This window comes from Phyllostomus discolor, chromosome 1 (assembly GCF_004126475.2).
Source record: "Phyllostomus discolor isolate MPI-MPIP mPhyDis1 chromosome 1, mPhyDis1.pri.v3, whole genome shotgun sequence".
In the NCBI taxonomy this organism is placed as follows: Eukaryota; Metazoa; Chordata; class Mammalia; order Chiroptera; family Phyllostomidae; genus Phyllostomus; species Phyllostomus discolor.
In genome coordinates this window covers 179,050,630-179,062,516 of record NC_040903.2, presented here as the reverse complement: position 1 = coordinate 179,062,516, position 11,887 = coordinate 179,050,630, and the positions used below count along the sequence as shown (strand labels likewise).

The 11,887-nt window shown below is 39.4% G+C and overlaps 1 pseudogene; it reads left to right on the top strand.

Moving 5' to 3' along the window:
* The first annotated feature begins 216 nt into the window (after window positions 1–216).
* Window positions 217–11,214, top strand: LOC114492180 (annotated as a pseudogene).
* The last annotated feature ends 673 nt before the right edge of the window (window positions 11,215–11,887 follow it).

Genomic DNA, 11,887 nt, shown 5'->3' with positions numbered 1-11,887 from the left:
AAGGAAATGGGATTCCAGAAGCTTTTCAGATAAAGTTTCAAGGCTTAGGATCTGCTGGAGAGAGAACATTTCAAGATCTGGATTTAAAGTGAGAAAACAGAACACTTTAATGTTTTACAGATTAAAAATAAGTCACATACAGAATAAACAGGAATGATGATTAATTAGGAAAGGCAAGTCTTAGCAAATGGCAGTGCAACAAGTAACCAAGTTTGTATGGAGACCAGCAGCTCAATCCCAGTTATTCACTTGGTAGGAGCCTGTGATGTGGTGTAAGTGAAATTTGCAGAGAATGGAGCAAATGGCCAGGTATGCTGAGGAGGCCATAGCCTCTGAAAACTCTGTCCACAAACTGTTGAAATTCCTGCCAGGAAAAGTTCTTGAAGAAGAAACAGTGGATATGGGGCCAGCCACCTAGAAGAATCTGTCACAGTTTGAGGCGCAGGCTTAGAAACATGAGTATGTTTGAGTCTCAACAAGAGTGGGAGCAGCTCCACAGAACCACACTTGAGGTTCTAATGATTCTGCTTATGGATGAGCCACACCCTCTGAGAACCTGGTACCTATGTCAGTCATTCTCCCTCAACCCTTCACCTGATGAGTCTGCCCCCCACCCCAGTTCCATCCCCACCACACCTCTCCACAAGCTTTGGAGCCCCTCCACTTTCTGGCATCCACTACCAGCATCTCATGACTCTTCCATTACTTCCTCGTTTAGCTGTACCTCCCCCAGACCATTTCACCTGCTTTTCATCTCAGTCCAGCTATCTTTTCCCACCAAATGCTACAGTGGGACCCCCACCAGATATTTACATGAAGGCCTTTGAACCCTTTAACCAACGTGGCAGCCAAGACTTGGGCACTCCACCCTCTACGAGAGTGAAATTGAATTTGAAGAGATCATGAAGTGAGACAAAGCAATGTCCAGCAATTCCATTTCCAAAGCAACATCTGAAGCCAGTGCAGCAGATGACAGTGACTCGAGTGAGATGCTGCTCACAGCCATTTCTGTTATCAAACAGTCTCAGGCTGTCAATGATGTGTGTTGCTGTGTCCTCATCTCCCCTTTTAAAAGCTGTCTTCATGGCATTGAAGCCAAGTCTTACAGTTTGGTGACAGCATGAGCTTTTCTAAAAAAAGACATCCATCCCAGGAGAGGTCACCTAGGTTCTGTAGCCAGGAGAGCAGCAGGGTGCACTGGGGCCTGCTTCATAGTGAAGATCAACATGACAATTATTTCCAAGAAAGGAACCAAAAGCATGACAGATACCACAGTAGAAAATGGGACCTGGACTACTGAGAAAGGTTGGAAGAAAATGTTTTTAATGAACTTGCATTGCTTCACCTTCATCAGGACTAAAGGATGGAGGTCGTTCCTCTCCTTCTCCTTCCTCCAAACCCATGCCCCCACTTTAGACACTCAAGGAACACCTTCTGCCCCACAGGATTGAATATTTCCTGCCTCCCTCCCAATCTCACACATCCTATTTGCCAGTGGAAAGAACTTATCAGACAGAATGTAAGGAAAAGAAAGGGAGGATTAGCTTAAAACTTAAAATGCATTTTTTAAATAGGCAAGACTAATATATAATGACCAGGAACATTTTATCACAATTGGGTGATAAAGCTATTTACAAAGCAGCAATCAGCCCTACGTTAAGGGCCACTTGAAAAGATAAGGTAAAAAGGATACATAACCTATATAATATTCTTCCCAAAAATGTTTACCTTGAACCTAATCATAGAGAAATAGGCAAATCCAGATGGCAGGATAATTCACAATATCTTAGTCTTTTCAAAAATGCCGATATTATGAAAGACCAAGTTTATTTTTTGCCAAATTTATTTATTTAGATAGTAGTTACTAAGGCATTCACATTTATAAAAATTCGTGCTGTATGTTTTGTGTAATTTTCTAAATCATTATTGTATATTCCGATAAAATTGTTTTAAAAGACACCCTGGCTGGTGTGGTTCAGTGGAAGAGTTGGTCTACAAACAAAAGTGTTGCTGGTTCAATTCCCAGTCAGGGCACATGCTTGGGTTGCAAGTCAGGTCCCCAGTAGTGGACACATGAGAGACAACCACACATTGATGTTTTTCTTCCTCTCTTTCTTCCTCCCTTCCCTTCTCTCTTGAAATAAATAAAATATTTTAAATTAAAAAATTGTTTTAAAAGAATGACAACCTAGGAGACATAATAACTAATACCAAAGTCTGTCCAGGTAAAGTCCAACCACTGTTAATAAAAGGAGAATTGTTTGCATGACATCAGTGTAACCTGACAGCCAAGGAAGTGGACTGGAATGCACATGTGTGAACAATGATGACTTCACTGTACTAGTCAGTGGGTGCTGTAGAGGCTGTTGAGTGAGCATGTGTACTCTGTGGCCATCACATTCAAAATGACTGAGTAGAGCAACAAATCTGCATCAAATTTTGCACTAAGTTTAAACATTCCTGTGTGGAAACTATTTGGATGATTCAGAAGACCACAGCTATGGGCAACTGGTGATTGGCATCACGACAATGTGCCTGCTCATGCATCACGTCTCATGCAGAGTTCTCTGAAGAACATCAAATCACCCAGGTGACTCAGCCCCCCTACAATCCAGATTTGGCACCCTGCAACTTCTGGCAAAACTAAAATCGTATTTGAAAGAGAAGAGATTTCAGTTTGTCCATGAGAATCAGGAAAATACGACAGGGAAGCTGGTGGCAATTGAGAGAACTGTGTGAGATTCCAAGGTGCCTACTTTGAAGGGGATGGAGACATTATTGTCCTATGTACAGTATTTCTTGTGTCTTGTATCTTCTTCAATAAATGTCTCTATTTTTGGTATTATAGGGCTGGATACCTTCTGGACAGATGTCATATAATATGTAGACTTTGAATTCTGATTTGAATAAACCAATTATAAATATTTGTGAAGTAATCATAAAAATTAGAACATTGACTAGGTCTCTGATGATATTTAGGAATTATTGATTAGTTTTAGATGTGATAATGTTACTGTGTATTTTAGAAAAAGAGTCCTTATTACTTAAAGATACACATCTAAATAATTTTAGATATTGTTTGAGATTAAAAAAAATCCATGTAGGGTAGAAATGGCAGCTAGGGGTATAAATGAAATAAACTGATAATGTGTGAAGTTATTGATTATTGATAATTGGTGAGACTGGTTGCAGAGTACATGGTGGTTCATTATATTATTCCCTCTACTTTTGTGCATGTTTGAAAATTTCCATAGTGAAAAATTTCTTTTATTAGCATGATTTAGATGAGTAGTCCATACGCAAAAGAAAGATGGACCCTAAGCTCTGTATGTCTATTGCTCAAGCAGCTTCCTTTATCTTCAGTTAACTCTCTGAAATTTCTGCCTGTGTGGGACAATTGTTTAAGTAAACCAGAACTTTAGGGCCAGACGTCCAGATAAGATGTTCATGAATACCAATTATTCCAAGGCTTCTTTCAGATCAGACTGGGAAAATAAAACATGCTTTAACTTCTCTCAAGGGCTGGAGACCGTGATGCACAGGCTGAACTACAGGGAGTGCAGGAGCTGACACCCAGATTGGCGAACCTTACAGGACAGAGCCTTCCATTCCTTTCTGCAGAGTGTCAGGTCTAGACCTCAAATCTGTCTCTGAAATGCCTCCTACACTTGTTGAACAGCTGCTCAATCTCCAGTTAGCACCCAAGTAAAACATCATAATGTGGGTTGTTTTTTAAAGCCTTGCTGCCTCAACTTTGTCATGCTGGCATCATCACCATATGCCTAATGGTGTGGCAAATTGAGAAGAAAATGTTTCTATGACTGTGCTGCTGATTTTAAAAATAACATCTAATGAGCCAGCTGTGAATAGACAAAAAAGAGATTAATAATCATTTCTGAAGTTTATTTTATCCTGAACATTTCTCTATCTTTTCAGAGCTGTAATACAGATATCATAGAGATGGCCCATTTGACAGGTTCTATCTTAAATAAGCCACCTAGGAGATCACTGTTTTTATCAAAAGGTAGGAAAAATAATTTACCCCAGGTCAAATGGGAAGAACTAAAATAAATTATTATTTTGAAAAAATGACATACATCTGATAAGACAGTGTTGTCAGTTCATGGAGATACAGTGATTTGTCTCCCTGGAACTTGAAGTAAGGGAAATACGTAAGGGAAATAAAGACCGACTTGAGCATTAGACCATGCAGTGAATATATAGCGACCAGAGCGGAGAATGTGAATTTGCTTAGACACCAAGGAGCTGTCAGGTCGTTAAGACTGAGCTGTGAGAGAATGAATATACTATGATGCCTAAAGAATGTGTTCATCAGAGATGTGTGGGAGGGGGTGATGTTGGCCCATCATAGAAATACAGGAAAACGAGTATCATTAAGGCAAGTGTTGGCTGTGCATGTGTAAATATTATTCAGAGAACAGGGATCCTTAACCAATAGCTCTGAGTTACTCAAGTCTCATAGCAAGACCACCCCTCCTTGAGTCAGATGTATCCTCGGGCTATGGAAACTCACAAAGAGGTGGCAAACTGGAGTGCTGAACATCTAACCTGGCTCACAGATTGATATTTCTGGCTTGTATTGGTTTTCATTTTAATATTCAAATTAACTGGAAACATTTTCTTAAACATTTTTATGTTAGGTTCTCCATTTATTAATTTTCTTGAAAAAGCCCACATTCTCACATGACAATGATCAGGTAAAACTATAAAGAGCTCCCCAGCTGGTGGCACCCTCCTGGCACCTTCACTCAGCTCTCCTACTTGCCTGGTCCCTGGAGGCATCTGCATCGGCCACCCCCAGATTAATACCTTTAGCTGATCAGTTGGTCTCACTTGCTGTGTTCTGAGTCCATGCTCATAGACTGTTCTGGTGCCAACTAGACTTGTGTTGTTGGTCTTCCACAGAGAAAAAGTGAGCTGGTCATGCCAATGTGAGGACACCTACCTATGTGACAGTTTTGTGTTTCATAGTACAAAAAGAAAAGAAACCAGCATTTTGATTTTACACACCAGTCTCCAGGAAGTCATCCCTCGAGAGATGGATCCACCCTTGGAATAACAACAAAACTGAGGGTCTGTCTTCAAGGCTGAGGATCAAAACCCCATTGTTGCCAAACTCACAGTGGCATGCTCCCTGGTGTGGTGACTTGGGACTGAACTACCCAATGTCACCATATGGAACCTTTCACAGAACGTTTTCCAATTTTTTATCTTCACCCAAGAGCTCTTTATGCTTATTGACATGCCAAGTGACATGCTTATTGATTTTTAGAGAGTGAGGAGGAAGGGAGAGCTAGAGGGAGGGAAACATCGAGAGAGAGAAACATGGGTGGGTTGCCATTTCCTATGCTCCTGATCACAGACAAGACCTGCAACCTGGGCATGTGCCCTGTTTGGGAATCAAACCCACCACCTTTTGGTTTACAGAAGGACACTCCAACCAACTGATCCACACCAACCAGGGCTCAAATTTTTATTTTATATTTGGGAAGTACTTCATGATTTGATAAATCATATTTTTACATTATACTTTTGTGTGTAGTTTGGTGTGTGTGTGTGTAGTGTATGTATATAAAAATCAAAAGATAGAGGATTAGGTTAATGATAGAACATACAAAATAAAAGTTTTGGTTCACAAATGAAAGTTTTGGTTCTAAAACTTTGCCTTTTAAGCACTTCTTCCTGGAGAGTGCTGACTGTATGCTTTTGGTTTCCTTCTTCTTTCCATTAGTATCACATCCCGTGGCTCTTTATTAATTGTGAAAGAATTATTGCTTCATCTATTTTGTTAATGTCATTGCCTCCACAGTCACCCACTAGCCTCCTATATTTTATAATTTAGAAATTGTCCACCTACATATTGCACCTCAATTGTGTCATCTGCCAAAAAGCAAGATGATTGGGAAAGAAAAAATGAAAAACACTTCCCACACTTTCACACATTGCAGAGGCTTTACGTCACAGGCATTTGAGAATCCCTCTGTGTCTAGGAGAACTTTAGAACCATTCATACAGGAAACAACTTGGGAAAAGATGAACTCTCAAAGATTTTCTTTATCATGGATGTTGTAATGCTGACTCACATAGAAACTCTGAAATATTTAAGATCCTCCAACTCCTTCTCCATTTCAGTCATAAACATAGGCATCTCACTCATTCATTCATTCATTCATTCACTCACTCATTAAAAAATGGTTTTGCTATGAACAGTAAATGACAACAAACTCACAACTATCAATGACTAAACCTAAAAAACAAAAACAAACTTAGCAAACAACTAGAACAGGAACAGAATCACAGACACGAAGATCACGTGGAGGGTTATCAGCAGAGAGGGGCAGAGGGGAGGACAAGGGGAAGGTATAGGGATTAGGAAGCATAAATGGTAGGTACATGATAGGGGAGTTAAGAATAGTATAGGAAATGGAGAAGCCCAGGAACTTATATGTATGACCCATGGATATGAACTAAAGAGGAGGGGATGGTGGTAGAAGGGGTAGTGCAGGGTGAAGGGGAATAAAGGGGAGAAAAATGGGACAACTATAATAGTATAACCAATAAAATATACTTAAAATGGTTCTGATCAAAGGTACACCTAAAGCCAATAGAAATCAGTTTTTCTAAACTCAGTATTACTGATCATAATAATAATTGTGAAAACAATAAAACAGAAAAGAAAAATTCTGCCTTTACAACCACATATCTGATTTAAATTGTTTTGTTTTCTGTACCACAGGATAGAGCTATTATGCAGCTTATAGGAATTTCCAGAAAGTGCCACATAGATCTATATTTATGGTTTGTGTTTTTCTCCTGTAAAGAAGAACTCCTTAGGGGATATTTCTCAATATTGTTTCCAAATAATTTTAAAAACACACTAGACTATCAGAAGCTAATTTTCTGTCTCTGTCCCCACCTATATCGTTTCTATATCAGCATCATTTATAGCTGAGACATCTTAAAATGAAAAGTGAATATGTGGCACATAGATAAATAATAAATAAATAGGCCTGTTAATATGATGTTTTTGAAACCACATATGCAGCATTTGGGTAACAAATCAGGCACACATAAACAGATCTTAACTGAGCACCTTCTTAGAGCTTTCATTTCTACAAAACGGAATACTTCAAAGGCTGACTTTTCCATAACTAAAATACATCTTCAACAACAGAAAGAAGTTTTTGGGTCAACTTTAACTTTATTTTAGATCTTGCTTTCCAAGAGAATCATAGAAGAACAGAAAAGTGACCACATTTTGGAAGTACTAAATATTGATGTTTTAACTATAGAATTTATAGTCCAGCTTCAGCAGCTTAGATAAGGCACCTGGCATTGGCCTAGGAATGGGTTCCATCCCATAAAGATGTTATGTTTCTTGCCTTGAATGAGGATGCTTGGAATTCAGATAAAGATAGGAACATTGACATACAATTTTAATGTAAACATTATTGTAAGTAGGATCTTTTCTTTTTCCCTAAAATAGATGTGCTTGACTAAAAACTTGTTATTTCTCCTATAAACTCTGTCAGCAACAAGCCAAAGAATTTAAAACTGACAAACAGTGTTTTGGAAGCTATGTGAGATTATGTGTTGTTAAAACTGTTAACTTTTAAATAACAATTGTACTATTTTATAGTGACAGAATAATGACTCTGTCATTTCCATGTAGGAATGCTGCAATTTATTTCAAAACTTCCTTAGCAATCTACAGGTAAGTTTAGAGATCTGACAGCCAATGAGGGCATTTGATGGCCTCCTTAGGATGGGTTTATATGGTATTTTATAATAGAAGGGGAAAAACATCAAGCTGAATGCCAAGTAGCATGCAATCAATAAGTAACCACAGAATGACCTGCCGGGAAGTAGAATACATATTTACCTGTACTACTCAAAGCCACTACAAAGCTGCTCCAAGCTTGAAGGACAGAAGGCAGCTGAGTCCTCTGCCTGATATTTGCTTTACAAAGCAAGGACTGCAGTAAGACTATCCCACTCCAGAACCTCAGACTTCAAAACCAGGCACTTAGAATCCTTGTGACCTTGGCCAGTTTCCATAACATGACTCTAAATTTTTCCCATAAAATCGATACATGTCATCTATAAAAATAGAATGGAAATACCAATCCACAAGGATATAAGGCCATGGTAAGGGTCCAATGAGATGACATGCTGAGCAGTGTGCCTGGTGGATAGTAAGTGCTCAATAAATGAGAGGATTTTATGTTATTCTCCCTACGCTCTGTCTGTGAAGCCAAAAAAACAGAGCTGCTCCTGCTCTGCTTTGTTTTGCTTCATAAATGTGGTCACCACCAGCTGAACTACAGTAGCTTTTGGGTTCTGTCTAGAGGAAGAAAGTTATATGTTAGCAATATAATGTGTGTAAGTCCCTCTTATTGATGTTGGTGAGATGCCAAGATGGAAAGATGGTTTTCCTGAGGGTTGACTGAGGGGTAGTATATGTATCCATGTGTGTGGCAGTGTGTACCTGCTGCCCAGTACAATTTAGAATGCCACTTGTCCATATAGGAAACACAGGTGGAAAGTAATTTTCTCATTATGAATGGAATTGAACTTTTTCCTCTAATGTACATTTTCCAATTCAAGTAATTGCTTAAATATCTTAAATTATCACCACCTCAATGCAGTACCCTCTGACCACCATGTTTAAGTTACAACCCACCTTCCTTCATTGATTCTCCTTCCTTAATGATTTTTCTTCCTTTGTTCTCCTAATCTAATGGAAAATAATGTTTTCAAATTTATTACATTTATTGCTTATTGTCCATTTTTTCCAGCTGGAATGTAACCTTTTGGGGGAGAGATGTCTTTGTTTTGTGCCAGGAGAACTTTATACCATGTTGAATGAACAAAGAAATAGGTAGATGTATTTATATTCATATTTATTTGTATATGCAGACAGCCTCTGGAAAGCTTCTTGAGAAAATAATAACAGTTGTCACTGGGCCAAGGAAAGTGGGAGAGGTGATCTCTATGAATTAGGAACAGGGGTGAAAGGGACATTTCAGTTTTTTATTTTTTGTATAAGAATATGTGAATGATTTTATACACATCAGACATCATTGCTTCTAAACAAACTTGCCACCTCTGACTTCCTCCTCTTCACTTTCCCTAAAGAGACCTCTCTCCTTTGTCTTTTACCTACACCCCACTAATTTCCCTGTCAAGCCTCAAAATAGCAAATTTTCTTCTTGCTACATATATGTATGCATCTGTACACATCTCGTTTGCATAAGTGGATGTTGTAAAAAATGTTAAATTGAATTTTAATTTCAAAACAGAGATTTTTTTTAAAGATTTTATTTTATTTTTATTTTTAGAGAGGGAAGGGAGAGAGATAGAGAGAGAGAGAAACATCAATGTGCGGTTGCTGGGGGTTATGGCCTGCAACCCAGGCATGTACCCTGGCTGGGAATTGAACCTGGGACACTTTGGTTCCCAGCCCGAGCTCCATCCACTGAGCTATGCCAGCCAGGGCCAAAACAGAGATGTTTTATGTGAATACAGAATGTAAACAAAAGTCTCACTGAAGAGTGAAGGCTCTTCAGTAACTGAACAAAAGCAGCAACAAAACGTTGACTCCAAAGAGGAAGGCCAGCTGGGGAGAACGGTGGTGACTTTAGAGGGTTTGATAAACTGATGGTGCGTGATGGCGACTGCGCCGCATAGGCCTTCGTTCCAGGTGTCACATGATGGCAGGTCCATCATGTAGCAGGAGATGTGGCTGGGCACTGGTGCTTTGGGATTCTCCCTGCTGAGTGTTTCCCTGAGGCCAGGATATCTGCTTCTGGGCTGTCCCTCCACCGTTCTGATCAAAGAACTCACTGGTGTTAAGGTATCTGAGGCGAAGGCCTCAGAGAGACTGAGAGAACACAAGCAGATCTGTGATGTGGTGTGAAGAAAACAGAAGGAACCGTGAGTTAGATGTGTTAAACATTATGAATTCATGTACACAGTCACCAGCAGAAGCAACCTGATCGGAAATCAAGACGAAGCCAAGAGCCTTGCCTTCCAGTCTCCAGGGTGTTGGAACATAAGTCAAATTTAAAAACATAGATACTTTATTCTTCCCTTCCGGCTTCTTTTTCACCTCCCTCCCACATTTGCCAGCCAGTTTTAGGCAAGTGGATTATTATTCTAGCCACATTCCCCTAGGAAAGAAAGAATAAACTCTATCTTTATTTCTCCCCTCTTGCAAAGTAGGTAAGACAGTGATAATATCAGTCTTAACTCAATGGATTTTGCTCATAAGGATTTAATGAATATTCATTAATACACTCTGATAAGCAGTGTGAAAATATGAAGCACAGCAAAGTGATAAAGGCCATAAATTAAAAATTCCTAAACCTTTATTATGCAGAAAACCAATTTCTTGTTACTCCATTAAGAACTGACCATCTCTAGACCCGGAGCCTCTATGTACTCCTATGAAAGGAATTATTTTAAGTGTATGGATTTATTCCTAATTTCCCACAAAATCACTTCTCCTTATGAAAAACACATCAGGGAACAGTAGTCGAGCAACAAAATTTGTCAGTCACATACTACAATGACCTATAAATATCTTACATTAAAACAAAGTATAAGAAGAATTTTTAAATTGACTTGTTAGATTGTGTATTGCATTATATTGGAAATGGAAAGCAACATTTTCTAAATTATTGTTGGGTATTTTTCAGTGTTGGCAGTTGCCTCTATCCCGAAACATAATAATGACACCATCCCTTGAGACCTTGTCCAAAACAAGACTGTCATATGATACAAGAGCAGCAAGTACTTGCACATCGTTCAATCCTTTGTTTCTCCCCTACTTACCCAGCACCATGGCTGTAGTTAGTTTTCCTTTGTAGGAACCACACAATTAAAAAGAAGCAAACCCCATTAATGCCTCCAGGTTATATAAGCACCCAACCTGCAGGGAGTGACCCAGATCCTCTGAGCAGCGCCTAGAGGTAGAGGGCTTCAAAACCCAAATACAATAGCAACTTTGTTCTGAGAAGCAAAAAAGACACAATTCCACTTATGATAGTCAGAGACTGCCACACAGTCTATGGAATTGTGTTTTCCTAGAGCACCAAACAGAAGTCACGCTTCAGCAGTCAAGTGCTGGAGGAAAGGCCCAGACAGAACCAAAAGCCCCAGCAGTTGCCATGGCAGCAGCAACAGGACTAGGAAAGGTTTCCAGAAGAGGTCTGTCTCAAGAGCTTATAATATAATCACATGCTGTCTGTGTTTAACACATGGCCGTTGAAGACAGACATGGTCTGTTTTCTGACTCCCTCTGTCACTTTGCATTAAGATTATTTGGTGAGCGCTAGCCAGGTAGTTCAGTTGGTTAGAGCATCTTCCCAACACACCAAGGTTCCATCTCCAGTCAGGACACACACAGGAATCAACCAATGAACACATAAATAAGCAAAACAACAAGTCAATGTTTCTTTCTCTCCCCCCGCCTTTCTCCCTCCTTCCTTCCCTCCCTCCTTCTCCTCTTCCTCACCCTCCTCCTCCTTCTCAACATCCTCCTCTTCCCTTACCTCCTCTTCTCTCTCTCTTCAAATCAATCAATTTTAAAAAAAATTACTTGGTGAAATTTTGGAAAGGCAAGTGTGATGTATTCTCTAATCTGGGTCTTCAAATTAGTCTGCAGCCAAGAAGGCTCAGGCCTTCTTTCCCAGCCTGGACAGAATGTGCAGCTCTAGGAGTTTCTGAGGTAGGCTTAGCCTGGCTAGCTGAAATTTCTAGTTACACTATAACAGTTACCAGTCTCTAACTGCTGAGTGATTGATTTAATAATGAAACTGATTTAGTCACTATAATATTAATTGGAAATATTAAGGGTTAATAC